Source organism: Mus caroli, unplaced genomic scaffold, assembly GCF_978045245.1.
Source record: "Mus caroli unplaced genomic scaffold, Mus_caroli_1 scaffold_2, whole genome shotgun sequence".
Lineage (NCBI taxonomy): Eukaryota > Metazoa > Chordata > Mammalia > Rodentia > Muridae > Mus > Mus caroli.
In genome coordinates, this window is record NW_028227257.1 from 145,350,662 (window position 1) to 145,376,052 (window position 25,391).

The 25,391-nt window shown below is 49.4% G+C and overlaps 1 long non-coding RNA gene across 1 annotated transcript; it reads left to right on the plus strand.

Moving 5' to 3' along the window:
- Nucleotides 1–37: 37 nt before the first annotated feature.
- On the plus strand, nucleotides 38–15,400 carry LOC110309229 (uncharacterized). Its single transcript, XR_003838416.2, has 3 exons — nucleotides 38–248; nucleotides 8,458–9,781; nucleotides 14,585–15,400. It is a non-coding gene; the product is annotated as an uncharacterized LOC110309229 (long non-coding RNA).
- Nucleotides 15,401–25,391: the final 9,991 nt, after the last annotated feature.

The following is a 25,391-nucleotide window of genomic DNA, read 5'->3' on the forward strand; positions in this document are numbered from 1 at the left end:
GGCGGCTTCTCCAACTAGATGACTGGGTATTCCTGCAAGCAGGCCCCTTTCCAGCCCTCGCCTTCATACAGTACATTTAAAGTAGCAGTAACCTTTTTTTCCTCCCCCCGCAGCCTGCCTGGAAACATTAGAAGGGACCGAGGCGGCGAGATGTCTAAAATAGGAAGACGCTGGGGACGGCTGGCCTGGCTGCCCGTGTTGCTGGCTGCAGGGATCTGGTCCGGCTGTGCAGATGGAAAAGCTAGAAGGTAAGGCTGACACGGAGCTTAACATCTGGAAGCTGGTTCTGGGACCTCAGAAACCCGTGCGAATGGATGGGGAGGCTGACCTCCTCGTGGGAGGGGATAAGGGTGTCTGCTGTTCACCGCCTAGCACCCCAAAGCCCAGGGGCTTCTCCCAGGCCTTGCAGGAACCTCCCACTCAAATCTGTTCTCAGACATTTCCTGCAGTGTGGGATGCAGAAATTGACTCATCCATCCATCCAGTCACTAAATATTTTTTTTTTGAGAATCCAGTCCTTGCCAGACACCGTGCTGTGCTGGGTCTGCAGCAGAGAGCAAGGTGAAATGTCTGGCCCACTGCAGGGGCATCGGCACCCAGCTGTGCTAGTTACTGCAATGGAGCGTGCAGGATCGCACCCCTGGAGCACAGAGAATGGGGGCTCCCTGGAATGAGAGAGATGGTCATGGGTGCTCCCTGGGGGAGAAGGCACATAGCAGTTAGCCGGGTAGAGAAGGATGAAAGGCATGCATATGAGACATTGGGTGGTCGTCAGATTTGTTCTAGTGGTTAGAACGAATAGATAGAGCTGAGCAAGAGGGGGAGAGGGAGTCCAGAGAAGCTGGAGTTGGACATCTGGTTGGTGACATGATTCCAGTTGCCTTAAGAAGGCCTCTCTGGCCATTGTGTTAAGGGTGGGGCAGGGATGGGCAGAGCATGCCTATAGCTTCCACAAGAGCAGCTGTGGTCACACGGGGACAAGTTGTTAAGCCCACCCACTGTGGTACCTTTTGGAGTGTTTACCCACCTGTTTCCCAGGAAAGTCTCCCAAGGGTGGCTTCAGCTAGAAACCCATTTCATAGACAAATACAATGCAGCTTAGAGATGTGTCCAGGCCACAGCTTATGAGTGACCACCTGGGCAGGTCTGGGTTCCAGAGAGGTCACAGCCTTGGCACCAGGGAGTGGAAGGACAAAGAGGCTTTCATTAGCTTGGCATCACCCTGGCCCAAACCAGTGCAAGGAGTCCAGGAGGGGAAATGCAAGTAGAGTGAACCATGTCCAAGCTGATGCAGAGGCAGGAGCAGAGACCTGTGCTGACAGGGGAGTATCTGGTGGGGAGCAGACAGATTGTCACGTGACTAGAGAAGGTTCCAGTGAGATGAGCACAGAGATAGAGCTCAGAGGATCAGAGGGACAACTGGAGTGCAGGCTTGCTCCAGGGGCTGCAGGAAGCATCTGTTCAGAGGCTGACCTCCTTTCCAAGGGATGCCTGGGTGTCCCTTTGAGCAGCCCTTTCCCAATCTCCCCAACACACAGTGCTGCCTGCTGAAGAAGAGATACCATTGGCCCTCTGCCTAGCTGAACGCTGAGATCTGAGCCGTCATTGGCCTGCTTTTTTGGAGGAATGGCTGTGGAGTTGGGTAGAGAGATCAAGAGGAGAGGGATAGGGGACATGCATCTACAGGACTCAGATCAAGTTTTTTCTGCCCTAAGTCCATGGTATGGGCCTGCACTGGCTTGGACCAGGGTGATGCTGAGCTAGCGGCATCCATACTGAGTCTATCCCAGCTGCTACCTAGCGGCTCCCAGAGAGCCAGTGGCTGCTGACGTGGTCAGCCTGGCCACAGGGAGGTTCCTCCTGCTCCTTCTCCCCTCCTCCCCACTTTGGATGACAGGATCCCGGCTCCCAGCCTCCTGCTGCCTTAATTACAGGGAGGCCAGGCCCTACCCAAGCCTACTGTGGGCACCAGGCTCCCTGGATCTCCTCATTAAGGGTGCCTGGGGAAGGGATACTGCAGGGGGTGGGGGAGTTAAGTATAGGGAATGGGACCATGTTTCCCCAGCAAGTAGGTGAGTTCTCTCCGGTCCTGGGGCATCCTGGATGCTCTAGGACTCACTACAGCTCAGCAAACACTGGGGAGACTGAGGTAGAAGGGTAGTGAGTTCAAAGCCAGCCTTAACCACATTAGTGGGAATCTAAAATGGACTGGGGCAGACTGGCAACAAGATAGCTAGCTTAGTGTTTTGGTAAAAAGCACTTGCTACCTAAGCCCGACAACCTGAGTTTGATTTGCGGAAATCACAGCAGAAAGAAACAACTGAAATTTGTACTTTGACCTCTCCATGCTTGTAGACCACGAGTGTGTGTGTGTGTGTGTGTGTGTGTGTGTGTGTTCTACATTCAATCCCCATCAGCACGTTAACCAGGTGTGGTGGTAATGCCTACAATTGGGAGACAGAGGCAGGAGAATCGGAAGTTCAAGGTCCTCCTCAGCTACAGAATGAGTTCAAGGCCAAGTTAGGCTATTAGAGCTCTTATTTAAAAAAAAAAATGATCAGAGTGCATTATGTGGAATTCCTAAATAATCAACAAAAATATGTCTGTTTGTTTGTTTGTTTGTTTGTTTTTTAAAAGGGTAGTCCCCTTAGCTCATAACTAGACTATGCCCTTAGCCGCTGGATGACTGGAGTAACTCAGCCATCCTTCAGGGCTAACATTAGGCTAGAAGGAGAAGACAGCCTAGGGCCCGGCCCATCTCTCACAGTCAGTAGAAGGTATGACTTCTCCCTCTCTCCAGCTCTGACCCTCTCCAGAGATTGGTGCAGCCAGTGGGGAGAGCAGAGGCCCGTTCTCTAGCCAAGGAAGCTGAAGGACTTGACAAAGCTTTTCACAATGAAGTCCAGGGCAGGAAGTGAGTCTTGGTGTCTGTGCCTCCATCATGGGCTGCTACCCTCCCCAGCTCCTTTTCCTTTTCCAGACAAGGAACAAAGCTTGACTCTCTGGCACTTTCTCCACCCATAAGTAGACATGTTTACAGATGCACCCAGAGTCCTTGCTCTCCAGGGCTCCTTTGCAATAACTGAGTCGCCACCACACACTCCCTTTCTTTGGTGACATCAGTGCTCTTGGCTGTGACTGTTGGACTTGCTTAGCATTACTTCCAGTTGTCATGCAATCAAGCAACCTTACAATCAGTGTCCTTCCTTCTTTTAAAGACAGGATTGGGCTGGAGAGATGGCTCAGTGGTTAAGAGCACCGACTGCTCTTGCAGAGGTCCTGAGTTCAATTCCCAGCAACCACATGGTGGCTCACAACCATCTGTTGTGGGGTCTGGTGCCCTTTTCTGGTGTGTCTCAAGAGAGCAATGGTGGTGTACTCATGCATTAAATAAATAAATAAATAAATAAATAAATAAAATAAAGACATGATCTCATGTGGCTCCCCAGCTGATGAAGAACTCACTGTGACACTGAGGGTGGCCTTGAATGTCTCCTCTTCTGGCTTCCACCCCTTGAGTACTGGATGCACAGGCACGTGGTACCACGATGGTTTTCACCTCAGCGCCAGGCACTGAATCCAAGATTGCATGCATTCTAGGTGAACACTCTGCTGCCTGAGCTACATCCCCAACACTGTGAGGAATGTCTTCATGTACCCTACTCGTATCCATCTGATGACTTCTGTAGGTTAAACTGTAAAACCACAGTTGGTGGAGCAGAAAGGCCTGCAGGCTCAACATTCTACAAGTGCTGACTTTGGCCTAGCTCTGGTACGAGGCCTGGTGTAGCCAGCATTCCCACTGTTGTGGGTTTATAATCTAGCTGAGGGGAAACACACTCTTCCATCAAAGATAGATGCTATTGAGAAAGCAAATAGAGGCCCAGAGGAATCGGATCTGAGCAATGGATTGATGGGTCCTGCTGTGCAAAGTCCAAGGGGCCATCAAGCATGAGTGAGCAGAGCCACCTCAAAGGCTGATGGGTAGAAGGTTCAAGATGATGGCCAGGGTGTTAGAGTGGGTGGACAAGTGAGAGGATGGCTCGGGAGAAGAGAGGAAGATCAGAAGCAGCATCATGGAGAGCTCTATGGGCCGGGAAGTATGGAGCCCATGGCAAGGGATGGGTCCAAGAGGCTCCTTGGCTGCTGCCACAAGTGAACTCAGAGACGCCACCTAGGACATTGCTATTACTGAAGGTAAAAACCCTGGGAACTCCAGCAGGGGGTGGGGGTTGACGGAAAGTGCATAGATTCAGGACACCTGAGGGGATCTTGAGTGCCATTGCAAGGCCAGCAGAGAAGGGGGGGGGAGTCCAGGATGACCTGAAGGCAGTTGGTCTGCTGCAGGGAGAGGAAGAGGGCTTGGGCGGGGCACAGGGAGCTCTGCTGTAGCGTGTGATGTTGGAGGAATACAGGCAGATAGATACACAGAGATGTCAGAGAGCTCAGAGCGGCAGGAAGGATGGGTTGGGGTAGCATGTGATGTGGGTCTGAGACCCACAGCTCCCTATGAAGCCTGTTAGGCCAGCCCAGCAAGAGATCTTGCTCCAGTCACAGTTGCCTTAGGCACAGAAAGGAGTTAAATAGGGGCTGTGGGTGTAGCTTAGTTGGTAGGGCGCCCAGCTAGCCTGCAAGAAGTCCTGCTTCCATCCCTAGCACTGCATTATAAACAGAGCATGGTGATCCTAGCACTTAGAGATGGAGACAGGAGGATCAGAAGTTCAAAGTCACCCTCTGGTACACTGGAAGCCAATCTGGATTACATGAGACCCCGCCCCCCCCCAAAAAAAGTGGGTAGAAAGGAAGGGAGAAGAAAAAGTAAAGGAAGAAAAGAGTGGAGTGAGACTTCAATCAGAGTAGTGAGGGGATGGGAGCCCTGCAGGAGGCATGAGGGAGAAAGGATATGTGCCTGGCACCAAGCTTGATCATTGCTTGCCTCTGCAAAGGTCAAACTACCAGCCCAGCATAGAAATAGTACTGCCTCTGTCAGGTCCTGAGCCTGGCCCAGCAGGAAATCCAGATGCCCAAAGGAAGACGCAGAGCTCAGCGATCTGAGAGCAAGATGAGAGTGAAGTAGGGACATGAGGGCTAGTGGTCAGCTCCGGCAGATTCAAGAAAGCATGGGGAGCAGGGCTGGCCAGGTAGGACTGTGACGGATGAAGAGGAGTTCACAGGACCGGAAGCAGGAGGCGTGGGAATGCGTACACTGAGATAGTGTGCTTCCACATCCTTCCAGTTGTCTCTATGCCCCAGATTTTCTGCTTGAACTTTCCTAAGGCCAAAGGGAGGCCAGGAGGAGCCCAGATGCCCTGCTCCCACTGAGCCAAGTGCTGTGGTGTCTGGCCAGGCTTATTGCTGTCTAGACACTGCCTGGGCACAGGTGGCAGAGCTCAAGACCAGGTGCCAACCTACCCGCCTTGGTCCAAAGCCCACTCCATCGCACCGGCTGAAGCGACCCTCAGCACTCAAGCTCCCTTTTCAGTGACTCAGTTTCCTCTTTAGTGCCTCTGGAGTGTGAGGGTAAGCCCTGGAGGGCTGCTGGGTAATTCATAAATTGGGCAGTGAGGACACCCTGTCCTCTCAAGACCATAGCACAGCCCTCAGGAGTGTGTGCAATTGGCCCAACATGGCTTCGTCCCCACATTCTCTTTATGTCTTCCCCTTCCCTCTCTCCCCACTTCTTTCCCCCTCTGTCTTAGTAACTGTTCTGTTTTGTGAAGAGACATTATGACCAAGACAACTCTTATCAAAGGAAGTATTTAATTGGGGGCTTGCTTACAGTTTCAGGGGGTTAACCTATCATCATCACGGCAGGCAGCATGCCTGCAGGTAGGTAAGCACAGGGCTGAGGGCTACAATCTGATTCACTGGCAAGCAGGCAGACCGAGAGAGAAAGACAGAGACATACAGAGACAGACTGAGACAGAGAGACAGAGACAGAAAGAGAGAGACAGAGGAGAGACAGAGACAGACAGAGACAGAGACAGACAGAGACAAAGAGAGACAGAAGGAGAGAGACAGAGACAGACAGAGACAGAGACAGAGACAGAAGGAAAGAGACAGAGACAGACAGAGACAGAGAGAGACAGACAAAAAGAGACAGAAGGAGAGAGACAGAGACAGACAAAGAGAGACAGAAGGAGAGAGAGAGAGAGAGAGAGAGAGACAGACAGAGAGAGAGAGAGAGAGAGAGAGAGAGAGAGAGAGACTTGGCCTGGTGTGGGCTTTTGAAATCTTAAACCCACTCTCAGTGACACAACAAGGCCATACTTCCGAATCCTTCCCAGACAGCTCAGGGGCTGAGCATGTGCGTATATGTGCTATGAGGGCATCCTCATTCAAATCACCACACCCTCCCACCCCAGCCACACGGCAGCCTCTCGGGCTTTGTTTTGGTTTAGAAGAGGATATTGCTATGTGGCCATGCTGGAACTTAGCATCCTCCTGCCTCAGCTTCTGCAGTGTGGGGATCACAGGTGTGTGCCAACATGGACTTTGGCACTCCCCCTCCCACCCCAGGGCCGCAGACTGCGTTCCAGAGCCATCCTGTTCACCCCACCCGACCCCACAGTGATTTCCTCCGCAGACCTCCAAATGGTGCATACTCTGCCAGTCCCCACCCTCAATGCAGGTCCATCCTGTGCTCAGAGCATCCAGAGGAGCCCCTAGCAAACCCCAACAAAGCCCACGATGGGGGAAGCTCAGCTGTCCTTTTTCTCCTCCTCGATTTATTGGGCACACAATGCAGTGAATCCTTGGACCTGAGACAGCGTCCCTGGAGTATCCTGTCTGTGACAGGTATCTCTCGTTTCCCTGACTCTTCTTGGGTCTTCTATTCTCAGTAGGACTCTGAACACAGGGCCACACAGATAAGAACTCCAACATCCCCTTGCCCCAACTCAGCGACTGAGAAGTGGTCAAGCTGGGATTTGAACCCTCGCCTCTCCAGTGGCCTCATGGAAAGGAGGTTGTCTGGTGTGGGCAGTAGAAAGGTGTGGAGACGGATAGAATCATCTGGATGATCAGCTGTCCCACCAGCCTCTGCTCTGATTCCCAAGAGTTCACATCTGGAAGCCCTCTGAGCCACGTCGTCCTGTTCCTAGATTATGGAGTTTCTTTTAAAGGCCCCAAGTCTCATGGCCAGTACCATCTAACAAGTCCCGAGCCACACCAGGCTACCCTGTCCCTGATGGTAGAAAAGCAAGGAAACGTCACGAGCAGATCGTGAGTTCCTTCAGAGGACAATGGCTCCCATGGCTGCCTGTGCAGGGCCTGTGAGTTAGCAGTCTCAGGGAATCCCACCACACTGTCCCATAAAACCAGGGATCAGGACAGAAGAGGCAAGACACTGCCTCCAGGAGTGAAGCGGGAAGAGTTTGGTCCAATTTGGACCCCAGACGCCCCAGTCCTGTGCAGGCAGATGGCTCAGCTGGTAAGGTTCTTATCACACAAGCACGAGGATAGGAGTTCAGCTTCTTAGAACCTAAGTGAAAAACCAGGTAGGCAAGGCGACTTGCCTATAATCCCAGGACCCAGGGACAAAGACAGAGGATCCTTGGAACAAGCTGGCTCACCACATGGTAAAATCTCTAGGGTTAGTAAGATGTTTGTGCTAAATAAGAAACTAGGAAGTTAAGAAAAGGTGGAAAGACTGATTGAGGGAGACAGGTGACATCCGCCAGCCTGAGGCTTTCATGCGCCTGTGCACACGAGCATGCATACATGTGTGCACTCGCACATACACATGCAAAACAACATTTTCTCAAAGAAAGAAATCAGTCATTGGGGTGCTGCTGAGGAGGACGAGTCACCAACCTTCCCAACTAGCTGATCCCAGGGCTGGCTCTTGGCCACAGAGCAGTGTGAACACTCTCAATCCCAGAGCAGTGTGAACACTCTCAATCCCAGAGCAGTGTGAACACTCTCAGCCACTTAGCAGTGTGAACATTCTCAGCCACAGAGCAGTGTGAACACTCTCAGCCACAGAGCAGTGTGAACGCCCTCAGCCACAGAGCTGTGTGGAAAGTCCCAAGTCCTTCCAGAAAAGCTGGCTAGAGAGGAATAGCTAGAGTTAGGGGCTTTAAGTATTTTCCAGGGTAAGGGGCTCAGAATGGTAGTCTGGGGTCCTCAAAGATCCCCCAAATCACAGTGAACCAGGAGGCCTGCCTTGAGGTCCCAGGATCCAGCTGGACTTGTGTCCTGGAAAGGAAACCCCAGCATAATCAGTGACAGTGAACCTGTACATAGGTCAGCGCAAGGATGGTGCAAATGTGAAGGTCCTTTTTCTCATCCACCAAGCATCAAGGTCACCACCCAAGACAGTCATAGGTGTCCCCAGATTAGCAACCCCTGGAGACCCCCTCCAGGACATAATCCCATGAGCTAGCAGTCTCCACGGCACACTGTCCCACACATAGCTGGATTACCTGCCAGAACAAGAACTCTGCTCTCTTCTAGGTGGTGCTGGGCAGTCACGCCGAAGCCAGTCAGGAAAACCCACAAGAAGCCTGCTATGTTTCCAGATGAGCAACAGTAGCCGTCTGTGCGATTCAGCAAATGCTGCCTGAAGACTATGCCAAAGGAATGACCCAGGGATGAGTCAGCCAGAGTACTGGCCATGGGCATCACCAGCCATAGGAGAGAGGCTCTCAAAGTGTTACCAGGTGGGGAGTCTGCTCACCGTTGCGAGAGACTTAAAATGCTCTTTTACTGTGGCCCTTTGGAAGACTGGACACACGGAAAAGAAAGTTCCGAGTGTCAGACCACATAGCTGACCCATTGCAGGGCAGGCAAGTTACACGCTGGAGGGGCCACGCAGTAAATATTTCAGACTTTGTAACTCTGCTCAGCTCTGCATTTGTAACTGGAGAACAACTTTGGGCAGCTCCCCAATGAGTGGATGTGACTGTGGACCAATCAAACAGAACTCTTGGGGGCAGGATGGCTCAGCAGTTAAGAGCGTTTGATGTGAAATGACGAGCAGCAGATCCCAGCACTGTCTGTGGGACAAGTGGACCATGCCAGCAGACAGAAGAACTAGTAAGGTTGAGCAGGTTTAAAACCCCAGGGAGTCTTAGCATTGAGAACAGCAGGCTTGGAAACAGCTTCCTGCCAAGCTCTTCCTGTCCTGGAACAGGTAAGCGTGACACCCCATTGAGAGGACCACAACTATCAATCACATAGGGACAACACCTGACGTCCTTTCCATGCAAATAGAGCATGCCTAACATCCCAGACTGAGCCAGCGCGAAGCATCGAACTCTGGACCCCGCCTGATCCTTGAAATGTATATGTTTATTCCTATCCATGTGGATGAAGTACACAAGTTATTTCACTGAGAATTGTCTGAGAGTGGCTGTTTTATTGAGCTGTAAGACTCTGGGGGAGAGTTTTCTCTCCTGAAGCATTCATTGCTGGACCTCGGATCTGCCTAGCAGGCTGGACTCACACGCCTGCTTGCTGCTGCGGCTACCAGCTGCCCTTCGTTGTTAGTCACAACCACTCCCCACCTTGGCGCTGAGATGATGGTAGTGGGAGAGACCCTGACGCTGCATGAGCCTCCCTTTGGAGAGCTCCAACACTTTGGCCATTCCAGCCAGTCTAAAGCCCCTTGGAACCTTTCTGTCTAGATCAGAGATCCTCAGATTGCGTTCTGTCTCCCCTGAGCTGCTTGCCAGCAGCTCTCTGGCACCCCAGCGATGAAGCAGACACACAGCCCTTCACCCGTCTAGTAAAGAGGGCATCCCTAGATGCCCGCAGGTGCCTGTGACTCCAGTGCGAGGTAAGTGGAAGTAGGACGGTTGCTGGGGCATGCTGGCTTCCTCCAGCTTAGCTGAGAACCTGTGAGCCCCAGGTTCAGTGAGAGAACTGCCTCAAAGGAAAAGGAAGGTATACAATATCATCTTCTAGCCTTTAAGTCACCCTTACACAGGCATGTAGACACACACACATACACACACACAAATAAATAAATAAACATACAAACCATTACTTGACACCAAAAGTGGACTTTCTTATTTTCTTATCTAGCCATAAAATAGTAAACATTTTTGGAGTTTCTCTTCAACCAGTTGAAGCTGTGAGGATCACATGGGTTGTAGTTTGCTGACCTGTGTCTGTGTGGGGATGCTGGGAGACTGGTTAGCCTTGAGAGGACAAGAGCCTTCAATGTCAGAGTGAGGCTTTTGGGTCAATGGGGGTTGGAGGTTGAGAACCGATGGCATTCACCGCTCAGCTGGTGAATCAGCTACCATCCATTTGATCTGCTCTCCTTTCTTTGCCCTGAGGACCAAACCATTGCCCACCTCAAAGCTCAGGAGCAATGTGTGGAGACCAAGCCCTGGCATAGTCATGGGGACAATTTTTAAAAACATTATTATGGCTCATGTGTGTAATCCCAGAACTAGAAAAGCTGAGGCAGGAGCATTACTATGAATTTGGGGACTTCCATAGAGAGGGCTAAAGATGAAAACTTAAAAAAAAAGTTAGGTCAAAAGAAGAACGTAGTTTTCTTTCTTTGGTTTTGAGTGTGTGTGTGTGTGTGTGTGTGTGTGTGTGTGTGTGTGTGTGTGTGTGTGTATTTGCTTGCTTGATTGCTTGCTTAAGACAGGGTCTTGTAGCCCTGGCTGTCCTAGAATTCACTAGGTGTGGACCATGCTGGCCTTGAACTCACAGAGATCTACCTGCCTCTGCCTCTGGGGTTCTAAGATTGAAGGTATGCTCTGCCAAGCTGAGCAACATGAGTTTTCCTTTAAGCTCACTCCCCACTCTGGGGTCACCACCATTAAGGGATGGCTAAGTGTGAGTCCAGCAGGCTACCAGTGCACACAGCTATAGACCCATAGATACACCCTCCCATCCAAGGCTCAGCATTCTCATGGGGTCACCACCATTAAGGGGTGGCTAAGTGTGAGTCCAGCGGGCTACCAGTGCACACAGCTATAGACCCATAGATGCACCTCCCATCCAAGGCTCAGCATTCTCATGGGGTCACCACCATTAAGGGGTGGCTAAGTGTGAGTCCAGCAGGCTACCAGTGCACACAGCTATAGACCCATAGATACACCTCCCATCCAAGGCTCAGCATTCTCATGGGGTCACCACCATTAAGGGGTGGCTAAGTGTGAGTCCAGCAGGCTACCAGTGCACACAGCTATAGACCCATAGATGCACCCTCCCATCCAAGGCTCAGCATTCTCATGGGGTCACCACCATTAAGGGGTGGCTAAGTGTGAGTCCAGCAGGCTACCAGTGCACACAGCTATAGACCCATAGGTGCACCTCCCATCCAAGGCTCAGCATTCTCATGGGGTCACCACCATTAAGGGGTGGCTAAGTGTGAGTCCAGCGGGCTACCAGTGCACACAGCTATAGACCCATAGATGCACCTCCCATCCAAGGCTCAGCATTCTCATGGGGTCACCACCATTAAGGGGTGGCTAAGTGTGAGTCCAGCAGGCTACCAGTGCACACAGCTATAGACCCATAGATGCACCTCCCATCCAAGGCTCAGCATTCTCATGGGGTCACCACCATTAAGGGGTGGCTAAGTGTGAGTCCAGCAGGCTACCAGTGCACACAGCTATAGACCCATAGATGCACCCTCCCATCCAAGGCTCAGCATTCTCATGGGGTCACCACCATTAAGGGGTGGCTAAGTGTGAGTCCAGCAGGCTACCAGTGCACACAGCTATAGACCCATAGATGCACCTCCCATCCAAGGCTCAGCATTCTCATGGCTTGTGGTTTAGTCCCGTGCTTTCCTGCGATGAGGTTTCGTCACTGAGCCGTTTAGCAGCATCTTCCTTTTTGACCTTTGCCTCCTTGCTGTCACATACCTTACTGGTCCCCTCTACATGATGACACACAACACCATGGAGTCCCACATGTCCCTTCACACCTGGCACTAGGTTGTCTGCTGGGGAGTCTCAGAAGCAGACTAAGGCCTGGAAGCTCAGAGTGTGGGTTAACATGCTACCTGGAGCCATTCTCTACATTGCTGGGAAGAGGCAAAGCAATTCTCCAGAGCCCTGGGAGGATCCTACCAGAGACATACTGAAGGACTGCTATCGCAGAGCACCTGACTGGTCCAGGGAAGCAAGCATCTCCAGAGAGGATAGGCCTGTCTACTCTTGCATGCTCAGGCCAGAACACTTGCCCAGTGGCAGCCCTTGGCGACAGTCAGTGTCCTGGCCCATTTATCCAGTCACTCATGCATGTAGTTAACTAATATTTACTGAGCATTTCTTACGACTTGAGTCCTAGGCCATGGCGGTAAGCACAGGCATGCCCCTGCCGTCCTGTTCTTCACTGCCTGGTGAAAGCGGATTTGGTTATCTATTCGTTTGGCTACTGTTTATTGAGAGTCTGGCATCTGTCAGATATTGTTCTAAGCACCGAGACTCCAACACAGAAGAGCACAATAGGGGAGAAAATCCCTGCCTTCCCAGACTTAGAGTCTGGGCGAGGAGACAGATAATGAACACATAGACAAGGGCAGTGTGTCAGAGGCGATGAGTGAGCCGGGGAGGAGATGGAAAGTGCTGGGGAGTGGCTTTGTAGCTAAATTAATCCGGGGAGACCTCACTGAACAATGATCTAAAAGGAAGAGGTGAGGGAAGGTGGAGGGGAAAGGAACAGGATCTTTACAGACATGGGGACATGGTCAGAAGCCAAGGGGAGGCCCATTCACGACCCTAAGGTTGTCTACGGAACAGTAGAGACCAGGCCAGCTCCTGAGCATCTAGCAGTCCAAGAGGGACCCAGTATATTCTAGGTAGGGAGATGGCCCAGGGGAGGCCTAGAACAGAGAGGCTCATGGTCTCACTCACAGGTGGCTTCCCCATTGAGAACAGGCCTCAGAGGGGCAGAGTGGATGTCAGGAGAATGGGAGAAGGGAATTGAACTTGACCTAACAAGAGATCTAGGACTAGGTAGTCCCCATGGGGATGTGAGAAGTTGCGGGACTCTGACATGTTCTGCAGATAGCCACGGGCTTTCCTGATGGGTTGGCTGTGGGATGGTAAGAGGAAGGGAAATGGACACCAAGGTTCCTGTTTCCCAGGGCAAAGGATGTGGTCTACGGCGAGGAGCAGAAGAGTGGCTGAGCTTCAGGCTGGCTTTGTACTCTGACAGTTGGGCTACAGTAGAGAGGCTGGTAGCTGGTATAAGGCTGAGCCATGGGTTGGGGACAGGTTCACGCCCTTCAGGGACGGATGGGATTGAGATACAGGTGCCTAGAGGAAGTGCCAGGAGACAGAAGGAGGAAAGTCTAAGGATGAAAGTCCGGCCTTAGAAGATGGGAATGAGAAAGAATTGCCCAAGAAGGGGAGTAAGCCAGCATGTGGCTGGAGATGGGAACCCCCCAAAGCTGGGGGATTCAATAAAGATAGTGCACTTGGGGCTAGGGGGTGGCAAGAGGCCATAGAACAAGGACTAAATGCCATCTTCCATCAAAAGGCAGGCCATGAGCAAGGGCCACATAGTGTCAACAGGACAAAGACAAAGAGGTTCAGCTGATTGCAGGAACCCCAAGGAGTGACACCAAATCAGAGAGGGCTTCCTGGAAGAAAGGTGGTATAAACAGAAACTGAAGGAGTTTACACTCATCCCCTAGAAACAGAGGGGCTTGCCCAGGCTTGGGGAGCAAAATGAACTCGGGACAGGAAGAACGGCTGCAGCATGTCATTTGAGGAACTGACAAGGAGCAACAGGGAATGAATTACCTCACAGGATCCTAGGAGTCACCAAGCCCTTGATGGCAGGTGGGTGATGGAGTCCACCCTGAGATAGATAGACCGTGGAGACACGGGTGGAGAAAAGATACAAAGTCAGGTGACAGAATGCAGGGACATTTTCTGGAAGCTATCACCCAGTGAGTCAGGAGGACTACATGCGGGGTCTGGAGGACAGTAGCGTGTGACAGAAAGAGACCAGGCTGATGGGGACCTATCTCATGTGTTGACTTCAATCTGGTCCAGCTAGAGCTGTTTGCCAGGGGCCCTGGCAGTACCTTTATCATGTCTTCTCGTTTCCCTAAAGGACCCCTCCCCCCACCCACCTAACCCCCCCAGTCCTCCAGCTTCCACCCCCAGCTCCCCCAGCCTCCCCCCTATGCCCCCCATTCCAACCGCAGCCGCCAGTGACTGCTCTCCAGCCTTCTTACACAGTGCAGGGACATGTGAGTGCCTGCTGGGTGCCCCAGGTCCTGGCACAGGAGAGAGGAGATGATCCAGGCAGACAGGCTCTGGGTTCCCATGGGGCCCTGCCCAACATATGGCCCGAATCAAGTGTAGTGTTGGGAAGGGAGGGAGCTGGAGAGAATTCTAGAAGGACGCAGTATTTATGCTACAGGAAGTGAAAGAGCGTTTGCAAGAATGGAAACAATGAGGACAGTGACAGGCAGAAGGGAGGAAAGGGGTCCGAGGGGGTGGAGCATGGGCTGATTGCCAGAAGCACATTGGAACTTGACTGAGGGTGGTAGGGAGCTGTGGAAGCCCCTGAGCAGACACCACTCGCTCAGAGACTGAGGTCAGGGCAGAGAGCCATGACCAACCACCTCACCACAGACCCCCTTCTCTTACAGCTAACTCCCGTGACAGGTGAGACGGGCCACGACGGAATGGGCTCCTGCTGGACGTTAAACTCTGTACCTCTAGAGCAGATCCTGAAGGCCATACAGGCTTGACCTGGGTATCCAGGCTGGTCATGGGGAGATGTGAAGCCATTCGACTCACAGCAGCGGGAGCTACCCATGGGGACGGTTGACTTACTGAGTCTGTACTCCAGATACCACCTAGTGAGGCTGCCGGCAGGATGCTGAGGACATAAATCTGTTCACTAAGACATCCCACCCCTTTCCTGCCAAGGTCCAGGGGCTGGAAGCAGCCGGCAGACTAGCAGCGCCACCGTGTGACAGACGTGGGCCAGCACAACAAGGCAGTTCCACTTGGAGCCAGGAATAACGTTTGTTTGTTTGTTTGTTTGTTTGTTTGGCTGGCTGTCCCAACCAGGAACATGCTCTAAGCCCTGGGCTCCATTCTCAGCCCTCTTTTCACTTTCCTTTTCCTTTTTATTGAAAAAAAATTTTTTTGAGACAAAGTTTCCTTAAGTTGCCTAGGCTAGATTTGAACTCACTCTGTAGCACAGGCCGGCCTTGAACTCAAAATCCTCCGGTTTCAGCCTTTGGAGTAGCTGGGGTTTTAGGCCTGTACCACCAGGCCTAGCTAAGGACACTTGATTATATACAGACTTTCATGATGTATTTTCAATTTACTTCTTCAACAACATCATTGATCTGTTGGCGATTGGCAATTACAAGGTAATAGATATCTAATGAAAATGTGTAAATGACATGGATTCCATATGCGACAAAAATAGACAGTTTTTTTTTTTCAGAATTATCACCTCTTATCCTGCCAAGTTAAACATGGATTGCACTTTGTCAAGTAAGCTTCAGCGCTTTTCCTACAGAATGTGTGGTGTGTGATGTGGTGTGTGTGTGTGGTGTGTGTAGTGTGTGTGTAGTGTGTGTGTATGTGTGCACATGGTATAATGTGGTATGTGTGTGTGTGGTATGGTGTGGTGTGTGTTTGTGTGTGTGTGTGTGCTTGTTATGATGTGGTGTGTGTGTGTGTGTGTGTGTGTGTGTTACGATGTGGTACTCATGTGTGTGTGTGTGTTTGTTATGATGTGGGGTGTGTGTGTGTGTGTGGTATGATGTAGTATGCATGTGTGTGTGTGAGGTGTGATGTGGTGTGTGCATGTGTATAGTGTGTGTAGTGTGTGTGTGTGTGCACATGGTATAATGTGGTGTGTGTGTGTGGTACGATGTGGTACTCATGTGTGTGTGTGTGTGTGTGTGTGTGTGTGTGTGTGGTATGATGTAGTATGCATGTGTGTGTGTGGTATGATGTAGTATGCATGTGTGTGTTTGTGTGTATACACAAATGAGACCATATCATGCATGCCTTATATTCTGAATTTTTTCTCTTTAAATTTGTCTTTGCTAACTGTGGAGCAGAAACTAAAGAATATTTGGCATATGTAGACATATGTGAATCATGTTGAATAGAATGTTGTGTGCTTACTGTCTAATTTAAGTAAATTTAAAAAATGTATGTGTGGGTCAGGCAGTGGCACACACCTTTAATCTCAACACTTTAATCCTCTGTCTCTGTGAGACAGAGGCAGGCAGATGTCTGAGTTTGAGGCTATCCTGGTCTTCAGAGTGGCAAGGCCTACAGACAAAATCCCTGTCTCAGAAAAAAAAAATGTATGTGTTTGGGTGTGTGGTATGCAGGCAGGTGTGTTTGTGTGTGCGTGTTCCCATATATGGGAGTATTTATCTATAGGTGAACCCACAGCTTGGCCATATGGTAGTTCGTTTAGGCAGCTTGACCCAGCAATCCCCTGTATCCACCCTTGGAGCCCTAGGATCACAGGCAGACCACCAGGCCCACCTGGCATCTCCGAGGCTCTGAGGGTTTGAGCAGCGCCCTCACACTAACAAGCAGGGGCTTTATCCACTGAGCCCCCTTTACACCCAACAACTGAAGTGACTTTTTTAACAAAGATTTATTTATTTATTTATTTATTTATTTATTTATTTATTTATTTATTTATTTTATATATAAGTACACTGTTGTTCTCCTCAGACACACCAGAAGAGGGTGTCAGATCTCATTACAGATGGTTGTGAGCCACCATGTGGTTGCTGGGAAATTGAACACAGGACCTCTGGAAGAGCAGCCAGTGCTCTTAACCACTGAGCCACCTCTCCAGTCCCAATTGAAGAGATTTTTATTAGCATTTTAAAAAATTATTTCCTTATGCTTCATATTTTAAAGGTCAAAATGTATTCTACACACACATACACATGCTCTTAAAACTTCATTTGGGTTCGGTATTTATATTGATCATATCACTGTGTTATTAATTGTTAGTGTCCCTTTCTATATGTGGCAGTCCTAAAGCCAGTGCAGCACAGTGCACCTTGACTCGTCCAAGTCTAACATTAATGAATACAGTCATCCTCACCACTGATGCAGGTATGAGGGACCTCGGGCCATTGAAAACCCTATTTACCCCACCTGATTCATGTTCTGGTGTCATCTGGAACCATCTGGTATTTGAGTTCTTTCTATATATCAATCTCCACATGGCATTGTTATTATTATTGTTTTGTACAGACAAATTTGTTTAAATTAACCAGATATTTTCCTCACTGACGTTTATTCCTTTCTTATCTCCACGGTCCTGGCTGGAACCGTTTCTCAGCCCAGCTCATCGCTAATTGTGGCGCTGTGCTAGAGACACATTTGTTATTTGAATGAAAGGTCTGTATTTCACCTTCGCTTTCCATTTTGTACGTATGCACATGTGTGCAGTGTATGTGAGTGCGTGTCTGTAGGAGGATGAGGTCAGAGGTCACCATCAGAAGGCTTCAGTTCTCCATCTAGCCAGCACTCATCGATTGGCTAGACTGATTGGCTTGCAGGCTCTGGGGATCCACACAGCACTCACTGATTGGCTAGACTGATTGGGGGCGGGGAGGCTCTGGGTACTCACCGATCTTGACTAGACTGATTGGCCTGTGGGCTCTGAGGATCCACCCAGCACTCAGGTTGCAGAGATTTGTGACCGCATGCACGCAGCCTTCATACTTGCATGCTGGCGATACAAACTCATGTCCTTGTCCTTGTGGGTCAGGTACTTTACCAACTGAGCCACATCTCCAACACTTTTGGAAAGGCACTTTCTTTATGCAGCTATATTATTCCAGGGTGTTAAGAAAGAGAAAGAGAAAAATAGCGGAGACACAAAGCCAAATGCACGAACGAGCAACTGCATTACATGTAAGCAGACTAAATACTATGCTAGAAAGACAAACACCGTCTTATTAGGTTAAAAGCAGCAACAATATGTGATGCTTATAGTGGAGGTGTAATAAGCATGCGGATAAAGAAACAGGGAGAGTGGTGGTGAGCAAGCCTTCTATCAGGCAGACCCCAGCCACAGACCCTCTGCTGAAGCAGGCTATGAAAGCCCTGCTAAACATAGACCAGGGAAGAATTGATTTATCAAGTAGATACAATTCTAAATTTGCACAAAACTAGTAACATAGCCTCAAAGTATATAAAGCAAAAAAAAAAAAAAATCAAGGGAACTAAAAGAAGAAATGAATATACCGTTCTTCCACTGGCCACTCTCACATTAAATAGTGATAAAATCTCACATATCTTTACGGGCATCATTGGAACGCCAGGGTTCTTTAGAGGTCCAGAAACAATGGGATGAATACATCCTTGTATATATTACAGAAATTATTTTTTTAAAAGATATATTTATGTATTATATGTAAGTACACTGTAGCTGTCTTCAGACGCTCCAGGGGCGCCAGATCTCGTTACGGATGGTTGTGAGCCACCATGTGGTTGCTGGGACTTGAACTCTGGACCTTCGGAAGAGCAGTCGGGTGCTCTTACCCACTGAGCCATCTCACCAGCCCCTACAGAAATTATTAAGTCAGTTATATTGAAATGCCAACAATTGTTGAATCTTAGCTGAGAGGCCGAGTGCCCAGCAGGGGCTCAGTCCTTGATGTTGGGTGTCTCCCTCGCTCTGCTCGGCAGCTGGGGGACTCCCACAGTGACTCTCACTGGGGACTCTGGCAGTAGTTGCTCACTCCACAAGTCAGAGTTCCAATACAGCCTGGAGAGCCACTGGCCCCTAATCAGCTAGGGAAACACTGGCCTGATATCAGTGAAGGACACAGGAAGTGGGGGCTGCTGTGAGGAGGGCAAATTCACTGGACAGCAGGAGGGAGAGGGAGCAAAGAGCTCATAATCTTCTTCTCCCATGCTCCTTTTCATCTGGGCTGCTGCCAGCAGATACCACCCACAGTAGAATGTTCACACCACCGGGTAGGGGGACGCCCCCATCCCCCAGAGGAAGAACGGTATATTCGTTTCTTCTTTTAGTTCCCTTGATTATGATTTTTTTTTTTTTTGCTTTATATACTTTGAGGCTATGTTATTAGTTTTGTGCAAATTTAGAATTGTATCTACTTGATAAATCAATTCCTCCCTGGTCTATGTTTAGCAGGGCTTTCCTCTTTCATAGCCTGCTTCAGCAGAGGGTCTGTTGCTGGGGTCTGCCTGATAGAAGGCTTGCTCACCACCACTCTCCCTGTTTCTTTATCCGTGCGCTCGCGTGTGCATGCGTGTTTGTGTGTGTGTGTGTGCGCGCGTGCGCGCACGCTCTCACACGCACACAGGAGGCCACTTTGCAGGAGTGTTGGGGGTTTTGTTTGGCTGGCTGGCTGGCTGGTTGGTTTGTTTTGGTTTTGTTTGGTTTGGTTTTTGGGTTTTCAAGACAAGGTTTCTCTTGGCTGTCCTGGAACTCACTCTGTAGACCAGGCTTGAACTCACAGAGATTTGCCTGCCTCTGCCTCCCCAATGCTGGGATTGAAAGCATGGGCCACTACCCAGCTGGTTGGTTTCTGTTTTAAAACAGAGCCTGCTATGTAGCTTAGGCTAACCTAGAACTCACTTGTAGACCAGGCTGGCCTCCAGCTTCACATAGTCATCTTGCCTCTGCCTCCTACGTTCTAGAATTACAGGTGTCTGGCAAGGGAGATGGATGGGCTGTTCAGGACCAGAGGGTCTTCCTGCCCAGCTCAGAAATTCATCTGTGGTTAGGCCTGGAAGATCCCCTGGAGATGATTCCCAGGGCCATAGGCAAGCACACCACATGGGAGCCTATCAGAAATGGGTCAGGCCATACTCAGACCCTGACTCAAAGCCTGCTTTCAGAAAAGATGTCCAAGTGACTCCTGCATGAAATTCTCGAAAAATAAAATATTACATTTGTAAAATAGAATAAATCATGTTAATTAAAAAAAAAAGTTGAGAAGCTTTGCCTTAGTAGCCCTCCTCCCATTTTCTAGACCAGCAAACCGAGGGACAAGACACCTTCCAGGACCAGGGCCTCATCCTTGGGACCCTCATTACAGTCCCAGGCTTTCCTGCCTCTCTGGTTACCTGCACTTCAGACTCTTCCCTGAGATTCTTGTGCGGTTTTTGCAAGGCTCACGCGCGCCCCCTGGTGGAATCAGGGGAAACTCCCTGTCCGAGCCCAAAAGTTTAGATAAGAGACTTGGCCCCTGGTTTAAAATCAAGGAATGAAGGCAGAGACTAGAGAACAGCGGGAAGCCTGCAAGTCGGGAAGTAAGTAGAGAGATAACTTTTAGTTTGAACAAAGACTGCAGGGTTGAAGTTGGTCCGAGCATCTTCTCTAAGCCTCTGGGGGATGGGGGCGTCCCCCTACCCTGTGGTGTGAACATTCCACCGCCAAGGCAGGAAGTGCTTAATGCAAAGACCGAGGTCATAGCTGCAAAACTGGAGTCTAGGACCCAGCCCAGGCCTGAGCCACTCTTAAGAGGGTTTTCCCCTCCCGCTGTGCAGAAACAGCTTTAGAGCCTTTCCTTACAAGGAGCCAAGAGGCCCAGAGACTTGTGTATGTTAAAACGCCCAAAGAGCTAGTGATGAATGGTCCCTTCCAGGTCTGAGTATGGCTGTGACCCAGTTGTTCAGTAAAACACTGGGTTCCATGTGTCCAGGTCTGAATCAAGGCAGGCCTGGGGCACAGGCCTGTAATCTCAGCCCTTGGAGCAAGGCAGGAAGACTGTGAGTTAGAAGCCAGCCCTGTTATATCCTGAGGCTTTATGCAAACAAGGAAACAAAAGAATTATGCTTAATAAGGGCAGCATCTATGCCTACAAATATGACAACTCTGGGTACCTCATGTGAATGAAATCATGCAATATTTACTAATCTGTTTGCCTCATTCCAAAGGTTTGTCCACATTAGAATGCTGTGTTTCCCTAAGGCTGAATAATATACCTGTGTGTGTGTGTGTATCTTAGGTAAGTGTGTATGTTAGGTGTATTAGTTAGGCTGTCATTGCTGAAAAGAGTTGACCATGACAGCTCTTACAAAGGAAAACACTTAATTGTGACTGGATCAGAGTATCAGAGGTTCAATCCACGACCACCATGATGGGAGGCATGGTGACGGTGACGTGCCAGCAGACATGGTGCTGGAGAAGGAGCCAAGAGTTCTACATCTTGATCCACAGGCAGCATAAGAGAACTGTGAGCCTTCGGAGCAAGGGCTTGAGTATCTAAGACCTGAAAACCTGCTCCCACAGTGACACACTTCCTCCAGTAAGGCTATACCCACTCCAAAACGGCCACACCTCCTAACAGGGGCAGTCTCTATGGACCAAGTATTCAAACACTCGAATCTATGGGGGCCGTTCCTATTCAAACCACCACAGTCCACACCCTGGCCCTTGTAGGTTTGTAGCCATATCATAATGCAGAAATGCATTCAGCCCAAATCCAAAACTCCTCATGGTCTATCACAGTCTCAACAATGTTTAAACAGTCCAAAGTTCAAAGTCTCCTCTGAGATTCATGCCATTTCTTAACTGTAGTTCTGTATAAAATCCAAGTAAAAAAGTAGATCACATACTCCCAACATACAGTGGCACAGGATACATATTACAGTTCCATAAGGGAGGAAAGGGTGCACAGTGAGGAGATACTGGACTGAAAGCCAATTGGGCAAACTCCAAATTCTGCATCTCCATGTCTGACGTCAGATCTCCAACTCTTGTCAGCTTCGTTGACTGCAACACACTTCTTTTTCTTGGGCTGGTCCCCTCACTGTGAGCAGTCTTCTCAACAGGTATCCAGGGCTCTGGCACCTCCAACACTTTGAGGTCTGCGAGGCAATCCAGGCTTCACCTTCGAAGCTTCACACAGTGGCCTCTGCTGCACATGGACACCCAGACACATGTCTGACCAGCTTTTCTTAGCTGAGGTAGCTTCTTTCTCTTCTTTTTGACTCTAAAGCTAGAGCCACGTGACTGAAGCTGCAAAGTTCTGCTTGCTGGGGCTGGGACACGGCCCCTCGTTCCATGACATCTTTACCAGCTTTCTGTTTTCAGTGGTTTCCTTCATTGCCTAAGCTTGGCTGTCTTGGAACTCGCCCTGTAGACCAAGCTGGCCTTGAATGCAGAGAATCTGCTTCCCTCTGTCTCCTGAGTGCTGGGATTAAAGGCAAGAACCACCACACCTGGACCTAAACTCTTCTTTAATTCCTTTTTCACAAGTTGGAAGTTTAGCTGGGTGAGAGGTCACCACTCCCTTTATTTCATTTAACACAAGGCTTTTCTTTAATCTGTTCATCTCCTTGAACACAGGATTTAGCTCCGTTCCACTTCCTAGTGCTTCTTTTCTCTGCAATCTGTAGGTTTTTGTATTTTTGTTCAGCTTGCTCCTCGTTATTCTAGCTCTTCATAGAAGAGAACACTAGTAATCACAGGACAGAGTCTATACTAGGCTGTTTTGAGATTTCCGTTGCCAGTGCAATTAATCCAAAACTCTTCAATTTAGCCTCAGGGGGACTTTTTCAATCAAGGGCAAAAACAGCCACATTCTTCACCAAAATATCACAAGAACAGTCTCTAGAATACTAAGATTCCTTTTCTCTGAAACTTCTTGAGCCAGGACCCCACAGTTCAAATCACCCTCAGCATCACTGTCTTCCATGTTCCTACTAGGCTGGCCCTTTAAGCCCCACTTAAAGCATTTGACTGCTTTTTTGATCCAAAATCCCGAATGCCACATTCCTCCAAACAAAAGCATGGTCAGGCCAGTCACAGCAATACCCTTGATACCAAATTGCTTAGTTAGGGTTTCTATTGCTTCAACAAAACACCATGACCAAAAAGCAAGTTGGGGAGGAAAGGGTTTATTCAGCTTACACTTTCCACATTGCTGTTGATCACCAAAGGAAGTCAGGACTGGAACTCAAGCAGGTTGGGAAGCAGGAGCTGATGCAGAGGCCATGGAGGGATGTTACTTCCTGGTTTGCTTCCCATGGCTTGCTCAGCCTGCTTTCGTATAGAACCCAGGACCACCAGGCCAGGGATGGCACTACCCATCATTGGCTGGGCCCTCCTCCATTGGTCACTAATTAAGAAATTGCCTTACAGCTGGATCTCATGGAGGCATTTCCTCAAGCAAGGCTCCTTCTTCTCTGATGATTCTAGCTTGTGTCAAGTTGACACACAAAACCAGCCAGTACCGTAGATGAGGAAAAATATATTTTATAACACTGAGGAACTAACCCAAGTCTATAGTAAGCAATTGTTGTACCATGAGACACATTCCTCCCCTTGGTTTTGTGTGTGTGTGTGTGTGTGTGTGTGTGTGTGTGTGTGTGTGTGTGGTGTATATTGAGGGTGGGAGGGGTGTGTACGAATATGTGAGCACATGTGTGTGCGTGCATGTGGAGGATCAAGGCTGACATCAGAAGTCTTCCTCGATTCTTACTGCTTTAGTAATTGAGGCAAAGTCTTTCAATTGGACCCAGAGCAGCTGACACAGTCAGTCTGGCTTGCTCCAGGGATTTCACCTCCACCTGAGTGCTGGGATCACAGACTAAGCTTCCACCTTCCCCAGCATTTACGGCTGTTCTGGAAATCCAAACCCCAGTCCTCACACAGGGCAAGTAACTTAGCCACTGAGCCATCTTCTCAGCTTGCCATCTTATTTTTTTGAGACAAGGTCTCTCACTGAATATGTAGAAGACTATTTCAGCTAGACTGACTGCTCAGTGAGCCCTTTGGATATGCCAGTCTCTACCCCATGTGGTGGTTTGACTTGAGTACCTGCTGCTCAGTTGGGAACAATTTGGGAAGGATTAGGAGGTGTGTCCTTGTTGGAGGAGGTGTGTCACTGGAGGTAAATAAGCTCTGAGACTTCAAAAGACTCACTAAATTATAGTGATCTCTCTCTCTCTCTCTCTCTCTCTCTCTCTCTCTCTCCTTCACCCTCACTCTGCCTCCTACTTTTAGATGAAGATGTGAACTCTCTGCTGCTCTAGCCAACAGCATGCTGTCAATCATGGACACTACCCCCCCCCCAACCAAAAGTCCAGTGGAACTTACTTCCTTTGTAAGTTGTCTTGGCCATAGTGCTTTATCACAAAAATAGGAAAGTAACTAAGATGTCCCCAACACAAGATGTGTGCTACCTTGCCTGGATATTAAGTGGGTGTTGTGATGTAGACTCAGTTCCTCGTGCTTGGCATTTTTGTCAGTATTCTGTCTGTTTCACTGTTGTGAAAAGACAGTGTGGCCATGGCAACTTTTATAAAACATTTAACAGGGACTGGCTTACAGTGTCAGAGTGTCAGTGTTTAGTCTATTGTCACAGTGAGGAGCATGGTGGCACTCAGGCAGACAACGTGCTGGGGAAGCAGCTGATAGTTCTACGTCTGGATCCAAAGGCAGCAGAAGGAGACACTGGAACTGGCTTGGGCTTTTGAAACCCCACAACCCATACCCAGAGACACAATTCCTCCAGCAAGGCAAGACCACATCCCCTAATTCCTCTCAAATAGTGCCACTTCCTGAAGACCAAACATTCAAACATATGAGTCCATGGCGCCCATTCTTATTCAGACCACCACACTGGCACAGTGAGTTCTGTATGGGCTGCTCCTCGTTTCTACTGTGTGGTGACCAAAAGCGATTTGGGAAGAAAGGGTTTATCTGGATTCCATTTCCATATCACAGTCCATCACTGAGAGAGCTAGGACAGGAACACAGGGTAGGAACAAGGTCAAGAACAGAAGCAGAAGTGATGGAATAACACTGTTTACTGGCTAACTCTTATTCAGCCTGCCCAGGTCCACCTGTCCAAAGATAGTACCCCACAATGGGCTGTGGACCCCCACATCAACTAGTAATCAAGACATGCCCACGGGTCACTCGGATGGAGGCAATTCCTCAGTGAGATTCCCTCTTCCCAGGTGTATATTTGGGTTTGTGTCCTGTTGACAGCTGAAGCTAACACTGAGCCATCTCCCCTGCTCCCTTTCTGTTCCCCTTGGGTTTTTTATTGTTATTGTTTTGTTTCCCTTTCAGACAGAATCTTACTATGCAGTCCTGGTTGGCTGGAATTTGCTATGTAGACCAGGCTGGCCTGGAACTCACCTCTGCCCCCAACTTCCACATCCTGCACCCCATCCTAGGACTAAAGACATGTCCCACCATGCCTGGCCTTATTTTGGCATCTTAAGACAGAGTCTCACTCTGAATCTCAGGCTGGCTCATAATTCTTCTGCCTCAGTTTCCCAAGTGCTGAGACTACAGGTGTATACCTCATGCCTGACTTGAAAGATAGATTTTCTTTCTAACTTTCTAAGTTCCCAACCGGGCCACTCATGACAGAGGGCAGATTAACAAGAGGAACATGCATATTCATTTTATATAAATTTTATATACATTTGTGTGTGTGTGTGTGTGTGTGTGTG